This window comes from Bos indicus x Bos taurus, chromosome 21, assembly GCF_003369695.1.
Source record: "Bos indicus x Bos taurus breed Angus x Brahman F1 hybrid chromosome 21, Bos_hybrid_MaternalHap_v2.0, whole genome shotgun sequence".
In the NCBI taxonomy this organism is placed as follows: domain Eukaryota; kingdom Metazoa; phylum Chordata; class Mammalia; order Artiodactyla; family Bovidae; genus Bos; species Bos indicus x Bos taurus.
Genome location: NC_040096.1, coordinates 64067679 through 64087287, shown reverse-complemented (window position 1 = coordinate 64087287; position 19609 = coordinate 64067679). Strand labels below are relative to the sequence as shown.

The window sequence follows — 19609 nt, the reverse complement described above, 5'->3', positions numbered from 1 at the left end:
CTCTCTGGGATAATTAAAATGAAAAGGGCAACTGTCATTGGGTTTAGAGCCCACCCGGATAATCTGGGATGATGTCGTCTCACATCCTGAGCTTAATTCTGTCTGCAGTGACCCTTTTCCCAAATAAGGTCACATTCACAGATTCTAAGGATTTGGTTAGAAACATCTAAGAACGCTTCATTTCAGGGGTGGCCATGCAACCCACAACACGTCCCCTTCCCGGGTTGTGAGCCCCTCCAGGGCAGGAACCCCAGTTTGGTGCCCTCTGTGAACTCCCAATGCCTGGCACAGATTCAGGCACAGGCAGGGCACCCCCCCCAAATGTGTGGTGGATTGAACTTGGAGCTGACCTTCAGTGGAATGACCACATGTTCTTTTCCCCAGGAGGCGATGATTCTCTGACAGGGTCCTCTCTGGACAGCACTCAGACCTTCGTGGTTTATGGAAGGCTGTGCGCCCCTTGCCCCCTACCCCCCCCAATTCTGGCCTCATGCCAGTTCAGAACACACATATTAACAGAGGGGGTGGCTTTAAAAACTAGTCTGCAATGACTGTTATGAGACAAAAAATTAGTAGAGTTGAATAGAAGCTAAAAATAGCTGGACACATACTTGCCTATAATCTTATTATTTTTTTTTAAAAGAAAATACAATTATTTTTGTAAACCGCCTCTAAGAAGCCAGGAGTATTTTTAGTGTGCATCTTCTAAGACGTCCAGCATCTTTTTAGGAAGACGCACATGTGTGATGTCACCATGTCAGGCTGCAGGGGCCTTGGGAGCAAGGCGGGTCGTGGGTGAGTGAGAGCGTCGGCAGCCCAGCCGTGTAGCCGTGCGGGTCTTTGCTGGGAGGATAGTCCCTGCGTGGCCTGACTGTGACCACACCTGGTCCACTGGGAGGACTGACGCTGGTTCAGCTCTGGGACCAAGATGGTCAGGGCTGTGATAATCCGGGTCTGAGTGGACCTGCAGGAATCACCAAGACCAGAGGGAAAACGTTCCGTGGCGTTTTCACTCAGAGCCAAACGTTGCCTCATGTAATTTTCTCCCTGGTTTTTCCCATTGCCTCTGCCAGGGTCCTGGGGCCTGGCACAGACTCCGTAATAGAAGGCCCTGAGTGTTTGTGCCTTGGTGTGTATTTGTGTGTATGTGCCTGTATGTGAATGTGTGTCGTTGTGTGTTCATGGGTACGCGTGTATTTGTGTACACGTGAATGTTGTTGTTTAGTGCTAAGTCGTGTCTGACTCTTTGAGACTGTTGAACTGCAGCCCACCAGGCTCCTCCGTCCATGGGATTTCCCAGGCAAGAATACTGGAGAGGGTTGCCATTCTCTTCTCCAGGGGATCTTCCTGACCCAGGGATCAAACCTGTGTCTCCTGCATTGAAAGGCAGATTCTTTACCATCTGAACCATGTGGGAAGCCCTATATGTGAGGGTAGGTAAGTGTATACGTGTGTGTTCATATGTGAGTCTATGTGTCTGTACGTGCATTTGGCTGTACATATGTGTGCGTGTGTGTACATGTCTGTGCATATGTGTGTGTGTGTGGTGGCATGGAAGCACTGTCAGCATAGAACAGGGCCCTCCCCTGAGCCCCTGTTTCGCCCAGGACTGGGTGTTTATGGTGGAGACATTTCTGATTATTTTTCCTCCCTGAACTTTGCAGTTCTTCCTGGATCGCGGTGTGTGTGATCAAGTTTCAGCTGTGAGGCCCGCTGAAGACTTTGAGGGCAAGTCTCTCCCTGTGGATGAAGTGCCCTTCTCTGGGCCTTATGGAGGAGACTGCGTCCCTAGCCCCACCCCAGTCTCAGAGGGAGCCCGAAGTTCCCAGTCCTGGGAAACCTGGCCAGTCTGGAGGGTGCCCCATCCAGGAGAGCGTGCTGGGGTGAAGGGGGTGTCCAACTTTGCCCTTGGAGAGCTGGGTTCAAAGTCCCGACTCTGTTAGGGGTGCTTTGCTAAATGCTCACTGTGGGCTCCATCCTCAGTATCCCTCAGCCCAGCCCTGTGAGGAGGGCAAGCTGTTATCCCATTTTGCAGACTTGGAAACCAAGGCGAGTCTGACTTCAGAGCCCTTAACCGCTTGATTAGACTTGAGAACCATCCCTGCTTTATCAACTCTATACTGGCTTCAACTGCAGATGATATATGAAAGGGAGGGGTAGTAGCAGGTATTACTCTACTATTTTTATTGTTGCTGTAACTCTACTTATTATCACAAGGCTTACCATTGCCGTTTCCCCGGGTGGAGGGACTCCAGCACCCACGTGGCTTTCCCCCGGTGGCCGAGTCCTGCCTCCTGTTGCCTCTGGTTTCCAGGAGGACCGTTTTCATCCTTCCAGTGCAACGGGCATTCTTCCCTTGCATCGCTCAGTCCCTCCTGCGTCTCCACCTCCCTTTTCAGTCTGTGTGTATTTGAGGTTTGATAATCTTTCTCCTCTAATCGAGATAATGAACACAGTATTTCCAGAACCGCTGCACTAAAAGTCAAGTGCAAAGTGATGGTTTTCATTTCTTGTTCTCTCTCTTTCTCTCTCTCCTCATATGCATCTCTGAAAGGAGGGATTGGCTGAAAGCAAACAGCTAATAACCTATGGATTTATGGAGCCAGCGCAAGCCCAGCTTAATAAGCTTTTATACCTGGAACCAGCGTTCTGTCTCTTTAAGTTGAGACTCCAACTTGCTTGGTATTTTACAGTGCCTGGTTTCATTTATGCTGGAGCCAGACTTACTATGTGAGAGCCGTCCGCATGCTGGAATTAGTCTTAAGCTTGCTTCTGTGGCGTTGCCAAATTCCATGTTTGTGTTTTATTTAGAATTCTTTTCACGGCCAGCCGATTCTGTTCCGGCGCACACAGGCGCTCTCGCGCCCCACGGAGAAAATAAGCAAGCTTGCGTTTTCCTTGGCAGAGGCCGTGGCCACAATAGACTGCGGTCTCCGAAACATTTTTTAAAAGCTATTTTAACCCATAACAGATGCATAAAGTCGGCACAGGCATGCCAGTTTTCTTAGTTTTAATTAAAAAATAATTACAGTCTAATGGGATGTAAGTGACACATTTGGATGAATGGTGGGTGACATTATCGGCAACTTATAAATGAGTGCCTCTCCCTTGGCCTGAGCAGAGGTGGGGAAGAGTTGGGGAGGGGGTCTGGGTATCTGTTCTCCGTTGCAAGGTCGGGGCAGGGGTGGCGGCCCCCATCCTGGTCACCGTTGGGTCCCGTGGAAACCTCGGTGAGTGGTGCACAGGATATAGAAGGGACCCTGGCTGCAACTGGCCGGGTGACAGAGCTGCCAGGATGCGGCAGTGAGCATCTGAGGACCTGTGGTATCTTGGAGCATCCTGTGTCTAGTCATGCTTGATGGGAAATTCTCACCTGCGGGGCCCTTCCGTGGTGTGATGGTGGTACTCGGGTGCTGTGGCCTCAAGCTAGCTCGCTTGATCTCTCCTCCCCTTCAGGAACCATCCCTCAGCTGGAAGCTGTGGGCACGGGGACCTGCTGGGGCCATGTAAATAAGAACATACAGCTGGGATGGTAAAGAGGCAGGATAACAGGGGCCTGCCAGGTACCGCTGCTTGCAGAAATCTGCACCCCAGATGCTCACCATGGGTCCAGTTTTTCCGTAAAATTCGATGCTCATTGGAATCTGGAGCAGAGTTGGGCCGGTCTGGAAGGTCCCTGGGAGGCAGGGACGTTGTGGGTGTGGGCACAGGGACTGAGCCAGGAGGGAGGGGTTGGGCGTTTCTCCAGCTTCTCGTCATGGAGGTGGGAAATCCCACCTCCACTAACTAGATAGCTGGTGGGTGGTGACAGGTTACTCTGACCTCTGAGCCCTGGTCCCATGGGCCCCTGTTGTGTGTGAGGACCAGTGTCAGGCAGTGAGGGGGTGGGGAGTTTGGGCTCTGTCTCCTGGAGCCGGTGCTGCTGGGAGGACGGTGCCTCGGGCTCTAGGCACTGAGCCCTTCTGTCTTCAGGAGGTGCCGGGAGCTGCATCATCTGGAGCCTTCGGGCATCAGGAGGAAGATGCCCTTGTGCCTGTCGTGCTGGTGGGCAGCCTCGCATCCTGCCCACGCGGTGCGCTGTGCCAGGGGCCCTCCCTGCGCAGGGTTGCCAGGTGCCTCCAGGCGGGCCAGCCTGAGCAGTGCCTCCGAGACGGGAAGGGCTTGGTCCCCGGCCACCCCATCGAGTTAGGACCTGCCTGGTGGACCTCAGACCGCACCCTTTCCTCTGACACCCTGGCCTCTGCCCAGGCCCATGGAGGGTCCACCCGGTGGCTGACGGTGGATTCTGGGAGGCGGCGGGGAGGGGACCAGCTAGGGAAATCTTTATTTTTACTCTCGAGGTGGCGGTACTTGTTGTCAGCGGAGCAAAATGAGTGTTTCTTAGACAATGTTTCCCGGAGCCCAGATTCCTCAGAAGTGAAAATTAAGTTCCTCTATTAAATCATGAGTCATACCAGCCCAGATGAGAGTTGCTTTGGCGTTCCTCGAATTTTTGGAAGGGAAACCTCGCATTCACGTTAATCCTTTCAATTACACCTTATTGCTGAATAATCCGCCGGGCGTTCTGCATCGCAGCCCTCTGCCATCTGATTACAGTCGGGGCTTTGCAGGCGGCACCTGAGCAGAGCAGACCCGGGGCCCCTCTTTCCCTGGGTGTCAGGGCACCTAGGTTGGCACGGCCCTGCTGTTCAGCGCTCCAGGGCCTCCTGCTTTCCTGGACTCATTGCACACCCACTGCGAGGTCTCGGGGATCTAATTGCTGCCAATGATTAATGTCCAGTTGAAAAGACTCCCTATCTTGTCTGCTTATGTGAATTGGAAGCAGATGGGCGTGGGGTGCAGTGGGCTCCCTGCTCCGTGCCTGGCCCCGACACAGAATCTCAGGGTCCCCTCTCCCTCATGTGTTTCCTGCTCAGGTGGTGGGTGCAGAAAACAGGCTAGGTTTTGTTCCCTCTAAGAAACTGGTCTTGGGAGTTTCCTGGTGGTCCAGTGGTTAGGACTCTGCTCTTTAACCACTGGATCCTGGGTTTGAGCCCTGATTGGGGAAGTAAGATCATGCAAGCTTCCAAGCGCAGCCTGAAGTAAAAAAGAGAAAGCGAACAAGAAACTGGCCTCTGGATTTGGTATATCTTTCTTGGGAGTTTCCAGTGTTCAAGTCCTAAACCAAGGTGGAGAGGTGTCCCTGGAGGGAAGGGGTGGACCCAGAGACTTCTTGTCTGCACCCCACTTTGGGGGAACAACACCAAGGCGGGCGGGAAGGATGGAGAATGCAGTGAGGCTGGGGTTAGCAACCCGGGCTGTGGTCTCCTGTGCTGCCCACCTGCTCACCCTCTCACCAGGGGCCCGGGCAACAGGCGGGCTGGCCTCCAGCCCCACATGTAGCTTGCAGGGGCAGGGAGGGAGGGAGGCGGGGTCCTCGGGGGAGTCTTGGCTGGGCCCGGGCCGGGTAAACGGCAACCTTGCATATTGAAGAAACCTGAGATTTGAGCCCCGTAGGGTGCAGCTGTCAGACCAACCTGGAGTTGCGTCTCCGGCTTGGGTGCACCGCTTGATTTTTTGGAAATTTAGTCTTTGTGTGTGTGAGTGTGTGTGAGGGGTCCATTCTGCTTCCGCTTCCCTTTATTCTGCAAGGTGCTCCAGCCTGCCCACTGCTCAGGTGAACCCCCGGGTATGAGGATGGTGCTTTGGGACACATTTGAGACAGACCGAGATGGAAGGGGACAGGGAAGATGGACCTGAAGTTAGTGACCAGCATAGGGGAAGATTCTTGCTTTGGAATTGGACATGGAGTATGATTTCTTAAGTTTGGAATCATCACATCTTTGGGGGGATGTATGTGGTGGAGTAAGAGTGGGCACAGGTTCAAGTTCATTTATCTCTGTCAAGTTGAAGTTTCCTGGTTTTATGAGTAAGAAGAAATGTAGACCATGAGAAGCACAGGCTGGCAAAGCAGGTTGTTTATCCATTAAATTTCCCAGAAAATAAACAAGGGTTTAGAAAGGAGGTACCCACGGTGGAGGATGGAACGGTGGGTTAGTGTTTGAAGAGAACCTCTGGGTGGGAAATAGGCCAGCATGTCAGAGCCTTTGGACCCAAAGCAGCAGGTCTATTTATGTTAGGAAGGTCAGCCTGGGGAGTAAGGGCTGTGGACTTGAGTATCCAGAAGGAGGCATGTGCGTGTGCTGCATGTACACATAAGCGTATGTATCCGTGTATCCGTGTGTGTGCATGTCTGTGTGTTTGCATGCATGGATGTGTATGTGTGCATGAATGGTGCGTCCACGCTCCACCCTGAGGACCAGGGTCCGTTGCCGGCTTCTCTGATGCTTTGCGAAGGGCCAGGGAGCAGTGAGACAAGCACAGGACCAAGAGGGAGTGAGGTGCCCAGATGATGCCCTCGTGCACGACCGCGGGCCCTCCTGGGAACCCTGGATCTTTCTCTCCTGGTGCACGCTGGCTGAAAGCACCCTGCTGGTGTGTTCAGGGGCAGAGCTGGGTGAGCAGAGAGCCCTACCGGGGAGTCTCCAGGCGTGGGCCTGTCCTAGCTCTGCCCCTTGCTAACTGGGTGAGGGTGGCCCTTCACCTCGGTCTTGCAGCCTGGGTTCCTCACTTACTGAATGGAGGGGAGGGAGTTACCTAGGTTCCAGTGTGTGCACAGCACTTAGCACGGGGCCTGCCACTGAGGCCCCAGGAAGGGCATCTTTGCCCGTTCTCCTAGGATGATCATCGTCATTGTCGGTAGAGGGGAAGCTGTCTTCTCTTTCTCCACAGTGACCCTGGCTGGGGGTAGCTGGGCTGAGGGAGGGCGTGGTGATGAAGGCTGGGCCGCTGCCCCGGAATCTGCCCCCATGCTGTGTGTGGAGACTCCAGGCTTTAGAGTATCCAAGTGTCCCCTGCTGGACCAATGTGAGCTGCTCTGAGGGGCTCGCCTGGACCTCCTCGTGCCCCTTGGGAAGCTGTGCCCTCAGTACCCTGCTTGGGAGCCCCTGCCCTCTGCCAGCTTCCCAGTTTTGCTGCCTGTGTCTCTACCCTTGAGAGGCCATCTGTACTTTGCCATGAGCCCAGTTCTCAGGATGGTGGTTTCTTGGTCCTTGGGTGCAAGCTGCTTGAGTTCCTCTGGGAGCCTCTTCCAGACCCAGAGTGAAGGGGCTGGAGCCAGGGAGGTGGCTAGCTGAGCAGAGAGGTCTATTCTCCAGGGAGAAAACCTTCTCTGTAAACACCTCTGCAGGCAAGATGGACTAGAAAACCCGTGGCCTTGCGTTTATTGTTGGCTGGTAAAGTTCAGAACTGATGCTTTTGAACTGTGGTGTTGGAGAAGACTCTTGAGAGTCCCTTGGACTGCAAGGAGATCCAACCAGTCAATTCTAAAGGAAATCAGTCCTGAATATTCATTGGATGGACTGATGCTGAAGCTGAAGCTCCAATACTTTGGCCAGCTGATGCGAAGAGACTCTGAGGCTGGGAAAGATTGAGGTAGGAGAAGAAGGGGCGGGCAGAGGACAAGATGGTTGGAGGGCATCACTGACTCAATGGACATGAGCTTGAGCAAGCTCTGGGAGTTGGTGATGGACAGGGAAGCCTAGTGTGCTGCAGTCCATGGGGTCACAAAGAATTGGACATGACTGAGCAACTGAACCACAGTCGTTCAGAGATTTATGAAAATTATAGGCAACTCTTCTTCCTCCCCTCCCTGGTCTTGGCCATTCTTCTGGACCAGCTGTCCCAGCTTTCCTATTTTCTGTTATCCGTGTTCTGTCTGTGTTTATTTCTCCCTGAAGGAATGCTGTTGTCCAGAGATGTGTTAAGATCAGGTGTGTATATAGCACGTGTGCCTGCATTGCCCCTTGCTGTACCCGTGGCAGACATTACTAGTCAATCATAGCACCTCTGTCCTTTGGGCCTGGGCCTGGAAGGGCAGTCACTACTAGTTGACCACATCAGCCCAGAAGTTGAAATTTCATTTCCACCCTGGCATGAGTTTGCTGTGAGGGAATATGATGGGAGAGGAGATGCACCTTGCCCCATTTCCTCATTGCCTGAGGGGAACCTCTGGGTCTTGTGGGTCTTTCTGGGTTCACTGGACATCTTGGAGGAGGTAGTTGAGAGGCCTTGGCTTAAATGTAGTTGTAAAGATGATGGCTGCCCCGCTGTGGGCCGGCGTGTGTTGGGGCCAGTCTGACCCTCTGGGGCAGCGATGCGGTCAACATGCAGAGAGGGAAAGGCCTGGCCTTTTCTCCCACCTCCCAGAGCTGCCGCTGGGCTCTACGCCTTGCTCCAGGCCGCCTGTTGTAGCTTCGTTTGATAAATTACTTGAATGTTCTGAAGGGCACTGACCGAGAGGCAGAGAGGATGGTTGACCTGGCCAGTTCAATCCTGGGCCTCTCTCCTCAGCTGCAGGTGAGCTCATTGGCGTCCTGGCCCCAACCTTGCCCTCCCGGATCTTGCTCTGACTCGGCTGCCTGGAGAAGTGGGAGGCCTGGAGAATCCACCCGAGGCCGAGGATTCCCCTGACCCGGCACCTGGGGACCTGTGTTCGCCGGTCCCTGATTGAGATTACCATGAGCCCTAGGGGGCGGGTGCGGGAGTGCGGCCTCCTGCTTCTTTCTGCTGCTCGTCATAGCTGCTGCGGGCTGGGGAGGCCCTGCCACTGACCTGATCCTGGTCTGGGACTCGGCTTGTTCTGTCACGTGGCCTCCATGGTCTCCAGGGGTTTCCACCCCAGAGCTGTGGCCTGCTCTTCAGTCGCCTGAGAATTCCCTGCTGATGTCAGCGGAGGCTGTATGTTTTGATCAACAAGAAGAGTTTTGGGGTCCAGTAGGAATGTGAGCTGAGAGAGATGGGGGCTCCATGGGGCCCATCTTTCCAACCCTCTACCTCCTGAATCCTCATCATAGCCTCCCTGAGATGCGGTGGCCACTCCCATCTTACAGATGTGGAAACTGAGGCTCAGACAGGTCAAGGATTTCCTGTAGAACCACAAGGGTATGAGGAAGCAGCAGAGGGAGGCTCGTCCCAGGTTTCTAGGGCCCCAGCCCTTCTTTCCCTCCCTCTAGACGTAGTAAAGAATCCACCTGCCAACACAGGAGACACAAGAGATGCCCGTTCAATCCCTGTGTTGGGAAGATCCCCTGGAGGAGGGCATGGCAACCCACTCCAGTATGCTTGCCTGGAGAATCCCTTGGACAGAGGAGCCTGGTGGGCTACAGTCCATGGGATTGCAAAGAGTCGGACACGACTGAGAACACACTCACTCACTCACTCACTCAGACCTGGTTTGAAGCCGCCTCCCTCCTGTGCAGCTGTCTCTGCTCTCTGCCTGCAGGGAGCCGCTCCTTCTCTCCTCTTGGGTGTCCTGGCCTGGCTGCTGGCTGCAGTGTAGGTTCCTGCTTGTGTGTCCCATCTCCGCTCCGCCCCCTGCCCCAAGACTGAGGCAGGGACCACTCAGTCACTTCTGCCTCTCCGACGTGAGCATCCTGCCTGGCTCACTGAAGGGGCCTGCTGAGGTCTGGGGGACGAGTGGGTGGACAGGCAGAGTGGTCCTTCCATCGAACACCCCTTTCTCCCACCCATGGTGCCCTGGGCCAGGAGTGCCTCAAACAAGTCTGGCTGAATTCTGGGTGGAGGCTGTGCCCCCAGCCTCCCTGGATGGGATGGAGGCAGCTGGGCAGGTCACTTCCCAGGCAAGCGCTATTAACCAGAATTCCCAAGTCGAGCCAGAAGGAGCCCAAAAGCCCCTCTCCTCTTGTTAAACACAGCCCCATGCTAGGCTTTGCTTGGGTTAGTCTCCCTGTCTCCGTTGCGAAGGAATGGCTCTTTTATTACCTCTGCACTTGGGGAGAGCTGGAGAAAGCTAGGTGTAAACAGAAGAGCCTGCCAGCAAGCAGTGGCAGCAACCGCCTGATAAACTCCGAGTAAGCAACGCGGTGATTGGTGGACGATGGCCCCAGAGACGCTGGCCTCTGTGGGGGGTAGGCCCCTGTCCACACCTGGGATCCGGGGCTCAGTGAAGTCCCAGGGCCTGTGGCTGACACCCTCGTGACTCCCTATGGGCTTTTCTGCAGGGGGAAGGGATGGCAGCCTTGGCTGAGCTCAGGTTCAAACTGTACTGCTTAGGAGGACAAGGGACTGGACCCTGAGCTCTTGCTTTTAAGTGTCAGGACCCTCCAGGGTGCTCAGGGGGAAGTAAACTTCTCTGGAGCCTCTGGAGTTCACCTCCCAGAGCTGCCGCTGGGCTCCACCCCTCGTACCAGGCCGCCTGTTGTAGCTTCGTTTGATGAAATACTCTAGTGTTCCGAAGGCTGCTGCTGTGACATTGGTGTGAGGGCGTTAGCTCAGGGTGACCCCATCCATGCACCTGGTTTCCAAGTGGAGCTGTGAGATGCTGGAGCTTGGCCAGAACCCCATCGTTCTTCACTGGTGGTGGTTGGGGAGTGTCTGAGCTTGGCCTCCGGGGCTCCTTTCTGGGCCCTGGGTATCTCTGCCCTTTGGCCTGGCTGCACTCTGCCCGGCGAGCTCCGGAGTCACTCTGGGCAACCCATTTACTCCCACAGACACGCATCTCTGGAATGGGATTGGCTCCGCTGGGCGGCACTCAATACACACCTCTGGACTGAGCCCTTCACTGTGCGCCCTTGTGGGGAGGAGCGGGAGGCTCCCAGGGCGTGGGCTGTGTTTGTGTCTCTGTGTTTTGTGTGTCTGTCCCCGGGTCTTATCCCCCAGGCCCTGCCCAGGAGGGTCTGAGTGCATGAGTGTGCCCTTCAGAAGCTGGTAGGGCACTGGAAAAGACCACTAAGTGCCCGGAGCTCACCCAGCTTCATGCAGGGTTTCCTGGTCCAGCAGACTCAGCTGGAGGGAGTTGAGATTCAAAGGGAAGGAATGGGGTTCCTGTCCCTGGGTGAATTCTGAGAATGGGGTCTCTGCAAAGGCTTATCATGGGGTGCAGAAGGACCCCTGTGCTGCAGCGTCTTCCTGTCCCCATGCTCCTTCTCTGTTTAATATTTACACCATAGCTGCTTCCATAACGAAGGAATATGGAGTCTCTTACTGTAAGTAAACCAGTAACAGAAGTGTTAGAATGATGATGAAACAACAGGAGTCCTACCTTCAAGGGATGGGAAAGGTTGTTCTAGTAACCCACACTTCAGTGGAGCACAGACTTTAGTTCTGAGCTTCCTGGCAGCCTTGGCAAAAAGGGAGACATCATGAGTTCTGATTTGTTTATGTAAGGAAGCATAATGGTTTAGGATAGAAAGATTTTTTGCATCAACTTCAAGTCTGGGAGACTTGATCACAGGGCTTTTTTTTTTTTTTTTAGATAAGATAGGGCTTTATCTGAGATAAAGTTCCAGATAGTATGTATTTTAGGCTCTGTAGGCCCCAACCGTCTCTGCTGCAGCTACTCAGCTCTGCCATCACAGGGCAAGAGTATCCGTGGATGATGTGTACTGGATGAGGGTGGCTGTTTCAATAGAACTTTATTTGCAAAAATAGCAGCCAGTCCATGACTTGTAGTTCGAGGATCCCCGAGATAAGGAACAGTGAGTATCACAGGGACGGATTGCGATGGCATTTTTGCACACAGAAGTGGAGACACGTTCTCAGACTGACGCCGGCAGATGTTGAGACGAAACGTTATGCACACACTAAATGGCACCGTCAGAGCCGTCGTGTTCTGGGGGGTCTGGTGCTCTTATTCCGCATCCCCAGACGCCATTCTGCTTCTTCGTCCCTAGAGAGAGAATCCGGTGAAGGACGCCAGTGGCTCCAGCTCCGGGCAGGTGAACCTCGCTGGTTCGTGTGCTCCCTTGCCAGAGCTGCAGCCCCGGTCCTACAGGCTTGCTTCCTGGCTCCCCTCGCGGGGTGACCTTGACGTTCCTTCAACAACTTGTTCTGCAAAGGAAAGGTGTTTGAAGGAAGACCTTGGGGCTGGCTTTATGGCTCCACAGCGATTAAGAGGTAGTTGGGCTGGTATTTTTTTTTTTTTTTTTTGGTGGTTAGAGGCAATAGATTTCTGTGAATTCTGCTCATTACCAGTTACACTCAGTTTGCTTATTAACTTATTTCTGACCTCATTCTATAAGGGCTGCGAAGGGGCAGGACTGCATAGATATACTTTGAGTTCCTTTTCCTTCTCTGGAAAGTGGAGGTTTGTAAAGCTTCTGGGGTGGGGCCTGGCACATAGGAGGTGCGGGAGTTGACTTTTCCCCTTTCCCTAGATGTCCGTGTGGCCGACACCCTGCAGAGTGGCTGCTTTTAGCTAACTGTTGTCAGAAGTGGCTGGTACAGGCTTTGGGGAAAATCCGTGAATTTCCCCCAGACTGTGTGCAACCTGGATGGGGCACCCAGAGTGGATGGGAGCTCTCCGTGGGCCCAGCTGGCCCTGGTGTCTGTGTTAAGAGTTGTTCCCCGATTCTCACTTTCGGGGTCTGGAGAACCACTGGCCACACCACCCTGAAGAGAAGCCCGAGAATAAAGCACAGTCAGGGTTACCAGCCCCAGAATTCACGCTCACCTTCCCGGGACAATCCCACTGTTCCTTCAAGGACCTGTTTTAATTCCCCCTTTCTGCTGCTGTGAAAAATCACATTTCATTAAGCAACAATCATTTCATCCTCCCTTTAAAAGTAATTTGATGGAGGTGCATCTTCTGAACACCTGCCCGCAGGTCTGGGGCCTGGCTTACCTGTCCTGTCCCAGGTACCCTTGATAAGAGAGGCTGTCACACCACGTGGGCTTAAGTTAGGGCCCAAACCAAGTAACTGTTGTACTTCCCTAGTGGCTCAGACAGAAAGGCGTCTGCCTACAATGTGGGAGACATGGGTTCAGTCCCTGGGTCCGGAAGATCCCCTGGAGAAAGAAATGGCAACCCACTCCAATACTCTTGCTTGGAAAATCCCATGGACGGAGGAGCCTGGTGGGCTATAGTCCACAGGGTCGCAAAGAGTTGGATACGACTGAGCGACTTCTCTTCAGGTGACTGTTCATGTTCCCCGTGTGGCCTTACTGGGGATGAGTTCATGAGTTTATTAAGGTGTTTTTTTGTTTTTTTTTTTTAGCGTTTTTGACCTTTTTGAACAAGGAATGTACTTCATGACCATCTTCAGGGGCCCAAGGGAGTGAGGAAGATGTTAACTCTCAGTTTAGTCTGAAACATTTCTTCCCCCACTTGGGCTCAAGCTCTCCCTCTGCCTGGGTTCATGGGAGGAAGGCAGTCAGTCACCTTTCAGGGAGAAGGGTCAAGACTCTGTTAGGCACATGACCGTGTCTGGCTCCTAGCTGCTCAGCCTTGGCCCCGTCACTGAGGATGCACTGAGCAGCTCTGGGGTGAGCAGCTCAGGGGTCAAGGTGGGCACTGGCTGGACATGTGTGGAGCCTTGTTGGGCGGGGAAAGGGGTCTCCGTGTAGCCCTTACCTGTGTGCTGCTGGGATGAAATGCCAGGGTGGGGGGAGCAAATTCCTTGGTCCCCCACCTGCCTCCCTGGCTCCACGCCTCTGTGCCCACCCTGCGCTGTAGGGTGAGATGCCTTCTGTCACTGCAGACAGGGGGAGCTCAGGGCACTCAGCTCAGGGCGCTCAGCCCAGGGCACTCAGCTCAGGCCAGCTGGGGCTTCACCGGAGCCTCAACCTCTGTCCTGTGCCAGGGAGCATGCAGCCTTCACCCCCAGACTCCCGGGAATGGCCAGTTCTCCAGAGTTCCCCAGGGGCCACTCCACAGCTGAGGCTTGGATCCTGTCTACAGCAACCGCCCAGGACCGAACTATCACCCCCTCCTTTATCCGCACACCCCACCATCCTGCCCGATGCAGACTTTCTGTTCCAAGGTTAGCTTGGACTGAGTGGGGTCCCAGAGGGCCCACGCTCTGAGGACTGGGCAGAGCCTGGAGGTTGGGGGCAGGGCCAGTGATCCCAACCAGGGGGAAGAAGCCTTTCCATCTGCAGGGTCTTGGGAAGACTGGGTGGCTGCGTGGTACCTGGGACCTTTTGGCCATGTTCTTTGGCCCAAAGATGGGGGTGAGAGGCGCTGGGGTGGGGGTGCGGCAGAAGGATGTATCAGGTCCCCAGGGGCAGAGGTGCTTGCCTCCTGCCGTGCTGTAACGCGTGTGTAATGCGTGTGTGTTGGGGGGTGTCCTGGTATAATTGCATGCCCTGCCCAGCTCAGAGCCTGGGGACGTCTGTGCTGTTTACACACGGTTTATACCCATGATGCTGGGAAGCACTGGAGGTGGGAGGAGAAGGGGACGACAGAGGATGAGATGGTTGGATGGCATCACCGACTCGATGGAACTGAGTTTAAGTAAGCTTCGGGAGTTGGTGATAGACAGGGAGGCCTGGTGTGCTGCAGTCCATGGGGTTGCAGAGAGTCGGACACGACTGCGAGACTGAACTGAGTAATTAACTGGCTACACCCATGATGGTGGTATGTGCGGAGGCGGACCGTCTGATGGGTCCTTGCTCACGTGGCCGTCGAGGCCTCTTCTGCCTACTGAGGCCTCAGGGATGAGAGGGGGCTGCTGGGCAGTGGAGCAGCCGCTGCCTTCCCCCTCGGTGGCTGGGAACCTTTTTCCCATCTCTGAGCCTCAGTTTCCTCCTCCAGGAAGTGGGGAGTTAATTGAGATGACGTATGGAAGGGCCCAGCCTGGTGCCTGGGCGTGCTGGAGGCTTGGGGAAGGCAGCTGTCATCTGTTCTGTCCAAGACCCAGCAGAGGACAGGGACCAGGGGTGCCCCCGTGATTCTCCCTGGACATAGCTTTGCAGTGGCTGCCCCTGCCCCAGAGCACTTGGGCTGTGGGGCCCTGGGTTCGTCTGCCTGGCTCCCTCTGCAGCCAGAGACCCAGGCCCAGGGAGGGGAAGGGTCTTGCTCAGGCCCCTCTGTGTTCTGGGCAGTGGGATGCGGAGACAAGGGATGTGATCCCTGGAGACAGCAGGTACAGGACCAAGAAACTGTGTGATGGGTCCAGAGACCATCAAGGGAGGCTGAGAGCTCTGCAAGCATGTCTGACCTGGGACATGAAGGCAGCCATGAGTCCCTCCCCAGTCTGCACGGAGGATGGGAGGCCGCTGGAGGCAGAGGGAATGAGTGACGGCTCACCGGGTATGAGGGAGAAGGCTCTCCTACTCTACATGCAGCCTGCTTGACTCCGGGGCCCGGCCAAGGTGCAGAGGGGGCGGAGCAGGCTGCTGGCAGCACATCAAGAGGTACCCAGGTTCCAGGCTTGGGGGGTTCTGCTCCAGGGGGCAGCCCTCCCATGGGAGATGGGGTGCCCCCAGCTGTGTGACCTTGGATAAGTCCCTGCCCCTCTCTGAATCTTAGGTTGTCGTCGGAAAACTGGAGGATGATGGTGATATGGTGATGCGTCCTCAGATTGTTGCAAGGCTCGAGTGAGGGTCTAGGTGGGCTCCAGCCTAGTACACGGGAGAGCTGCTGTATCTCCAGTGTCTTCCTCTGCCCCTGCAAAGCCCCAGTGTTTCACGTGTTAATTATATGTGACGACTTTTCAACTACTGATCCGCTTTAAGCAGTGAATGGTCAATTTGTTTTTTAGGCATTCTTTAAAATGAGTCTTGGTTTGGCTTCTAGGGTTAGAAATCCCTGGCTGGAGTTATGTTTTCCTCTGTAGAAATATTTGCCTGGGCCGCTGGCCACCTCTCCTGGGAAACTGGATGCTCTGTGGTGTTAATCCCATCCTTAGGAAAGTGCTGGAGGCCTGGAAAGTTGGGACGATGTGTGTCCATTCTCTGATCTGTCTCAGTGCCCAGGCCTCTCCTCACCACGCCGGGCCTGGCTGTGCCCACTTCCCTATGTCAGCAAAGCTTGGTGTGGGTGGAGGGCCTGCCTGAGGCAGCTGGCTGTGGGCAGGGAGGCCTGGCTCCGTCTGGCCGGCCCGTGGACAGCTGGGAGGCTGCTTCCCATTCAGTATGGGTCAGCAAATATTGACCGAGGGCCTCTCTGTGCCAGGCCTGGGGGAAGGCCCTAGAGGTGACCCGCATGCAGGCCCACCCTCGGGGAGCTCCCAGTCTGGACTCCTTGCTTCTGATTCTTTTCTGGGTTGACCTGGAAGCGGTCATGCCAGCCTCCTGCCCTGTGCCCTGGGGCATGTGGCCCCGGTGGGCTGAGGCCCAGGCCTTTGCAGGGCAGTCCTGACCACGATCCTGGGTGGAGGGGTGGGCCTTGCGGTGTGAACACAGACTCCACCCCCACCCCCCATGCCAGCTTTATGGGCAAGGTGTCTTCCTGGGGCCCTGGGCAGAGCTTCGTCCGTCAAGTGCCCAGGCCTCTGGAGGACGTCTGTCGTGGTGGGAGGGCTTCCAGATGTGGGTTCTCGAGCCAAGTGCAGGGAGCAGACCCCTGGCCCTGGTAGCCGATGTGGGTGGGGTCTCAGTCGCCACCCACACCCCCTGGTCCTGGCGGTGCTTGGCACCCACTCAGCCGTGGGCTTTCAGAACAGGGACAGGAAAGCTCCAAATGGGATTTCAGCCGCCCCCCATCCCCCTCCCCTGCCCACCTGCCCACCCAGGTGGGATTGGTCCTCCCTTCAGGTCTGACCATCCCTGGGCTCGGAGCGGGGCAGGGAAGTGGGTGGGCTTTCTTCTCCGTGACGCGGACCCCCACAGTGTCACAGGTTTCTAAACACTCATGGGTGGGCCTAGCGGGTTTCCGAGCTCACCCGTGCTGTGTGTTAATAAGACTGTTCAAAAACAAAACCAAACCCACTGAGCTGAGAGTCCCTGTCCGTGGTGGAATGTGGTGCCTTCCGAAGCAGAGGGATGGAGAAGTAAGGGGGAGCTGTTTCACAAGAAATAGACATTCATATCTTGGGATTTGGGGAAACGGAACTGGTGAGGGCTTTTTTTTTTTCCTTCCTAGGCACTCCGTATTATTAAGACACTCTGTCTTATAAGGGATGTTGGATAATTAATCCTGTGGCAAGACAATAGCAACAAGCGTTCGAATATATTTAAATAATGAGGAGGCTCTTTAATGTGGACCCGTAAAATCACTGTGGGCCAGTGGATGGGGGGGTCAGGATTTATTGAAATGTACTTTTCCCCTTCAGAAGATGGGGTTTTCTTTTGTGTACACACACACACACAGACACAAACGCACACACACACACACAGAACATTTAGCCAGAACCCTGCTAAGTTTTTTCTCTTTTCATTCGAAAAGAATCAATTATGCCTTGTGGTCGCTTTCCAAAAACCACTTTTGATGGTGTGATTTTGTTTCAGTCTAGAGCGCTCCAGTCAGCCCCTTGGAAACAACAGGGGGGAAAAAGCCCCTCTCACCCAATATCTGGGCATCTGCGCGATTCTCAGCAATTGAGAATATTGACAGCAATCAGAATTCCGCGGCTGTTGAAACTTCGCCTCTAATTGAACTGGGAAAGGTAAACCCAGATTCAGGGCTCTGCACGCTGTAATTGCAATAATTTAATTTAGCTATTTAACCTGTAATTCAGTGGTATTTATTAAGGAGCATGGGAGAAAATGAGGCCATTAGGAGCCAGAGATGAATACATTGAAATGAAAATGAACACTTCTAACTGCCAGTTGACCTTCGGTTTGTAGCAGTTTTTATTAGGCTGGTCACGGTAATTACCAAGACGTGAATCGGGGAGGAAAGTGAATAATTCCGTAATGAACATTTTTATTCATTATCTCGCATTTTCAGGAAGCGGACGAGTTATCTTGCAAAAGTATCGGGCCGACATGCTCCTTCTGTTTGTTTTTTGAAAAGTGATTGTTTGTGGACAATGGTATCATTCCGTGGGGAGGGAGGCAGTGTCCAGGGTGTCCGGAGAGGCACACTGGTGGGTCATTGGGGCTAGGCGTGCTTCCGGGGTGCCCTGGCACACTTCCGGGGTGCCCTGGCATGCTTCCGGGATGCCCTGGGGAAGACAGCTGTCCTGCACGATGGTGGTGGTGGTGTTGTTCAGTCGCCAAGTCGTGTCCGACTCTTTGCAACTGGGCTTCCTTGTCCCTCACCATCTCCTGGAGTTTGCTCAAACTCATGTCCTTTGAATCGGTGATGCCATCCAACCGCACCATAGATGTCAGACTGGCAGGGACCAGGAGCGTGCGTGCATGCCTGCCAGCCCTGCTGGGAAAGTTTTTCTCCCAAATTTTCCATCAAATGGAAAGCTTTCAGGGATTTCCCGGTGGTCCGGTGGTTAAGAGTTTGCCGTCCAATGTAGGGGTTGCCGGTTCAATTCCTGATCAGGGAATGAATATCGCACATGTCTCGCAGCCATAAAAAAAAAGACACTAAAAAACGGAAAGCTTTCTTGACTTGAGAACGTGTAGGTATTCCTGTGCCCTTTAAGGGTGAGTTGACAAGCAGGGCAGTATTTGGAGGGTCGGAGGCATAACTGGGAATAAGAAACGAGATCCCTTAAACCCCTGGAACCAGGAATTCTATTATTACTTCAGGGCCACCATCCTGAAGACTAACCGGGGATATGCCTGATAACGTGGACATGTCCCTGTGGTGTCCTTGTCATGTCCAACCCTGGGACCCTGTGGACTGTAGCCCTCCAGCTCTGTCCATGGAGTTTTCCAGACAAGAAATACTGGAGTGAGTTGCCATTTCCTTCTCCAGGGGATCATCCCAGCCCCAGGGATTGAAGTTGCGTCCCTTGTATCTCCTGCATTCGCAGGTGGATTCTTTACCACTCGCTCCACCTGGCATAGTGGAAAGTTTTGGAAGCAAGTGGATTCCAAAAGGAGGAGAATAATTCCATGAACGGCATTCCAGCCACACGACAGGACATCACGTAGCAATGAAAAGTAATGAGCATTCCAGCCATACGACAGGACATCACGTAGCAATGAAAAGTAATGACATCACAGTGTTTCCAGAGATGTGGGGGAAATGCGTCCAATGTAATATCAAGAGAGAAAAGCACAGACCAAAAATGTACACAGTAAGCGCTCAATCGGTAGCTGTCTGTGTGTCTGAGTCCACTGGAAATGGACCTGTAGGGACAGCCAAATTGTTAACGGCAGTTTACTTTGATGGTTTCTATTTTTCTTCTGTATCTGGTCTATATTTGTAAAGTTTTCTATTAATACAAGAAAAAAGTGTCCCTTTAAAAATCAGAAGATGCAGTGACATTGATTTAAAGTTGTGGTGGCTTTGGCTGATTGGAAAGAGAAGTTTTTAGCCGGGCACCCTGCCTCAGGCTCTGCCAAGCTTGTGGTTTTATTAGCTCCTCCCACTTCCCAGAAAACCATCCAGCCCTTAGATGAAACAGGGGGATACAAGCTGAAAACACTCGTGTCAGCCCGGTGGTGATGGATGGCTCACCAACACGGAAGGCTTGGAGGCATGTGCGTTTGGGAGGTATCTTCTTTTTATTGCCATGATTTCCATTCCCTTCTTGTGGCCCCAACTTGGGAGTCAGAGGGCCTCCTCTTCTGGGGCTGTCTGGTCCAGAGGTACTGGGGCGCATATGGTGAGGACATTTGTGGAGTTGATGGACCCGAGTCTCTGCTTCCCCTCTGCTCCAGCGTCTGCTCAGTCTTTGGTCATTTCCATTTCGATAGAGATGTTAGAAAGATTCGCATCTATTCATGCAGCTCAGAAGAGGGAGCGTGCGGGGCTGTGTGT

General features: G+C 53.9%; 1 protein-coding gene across 4 annotated transcripts in view; it reads left to right on the top strand.

The window, feature by feature from the left end:
• The window catches only part of BCL11B (BCL11B, BAF complex component), a 101437-nt gene that overhangs the window by 52476 nt on the left and 29352 nt on the right, over positions 1-19609 (top strand). The gene's annotated exons all lie outside the window — the stretch shown is intronic.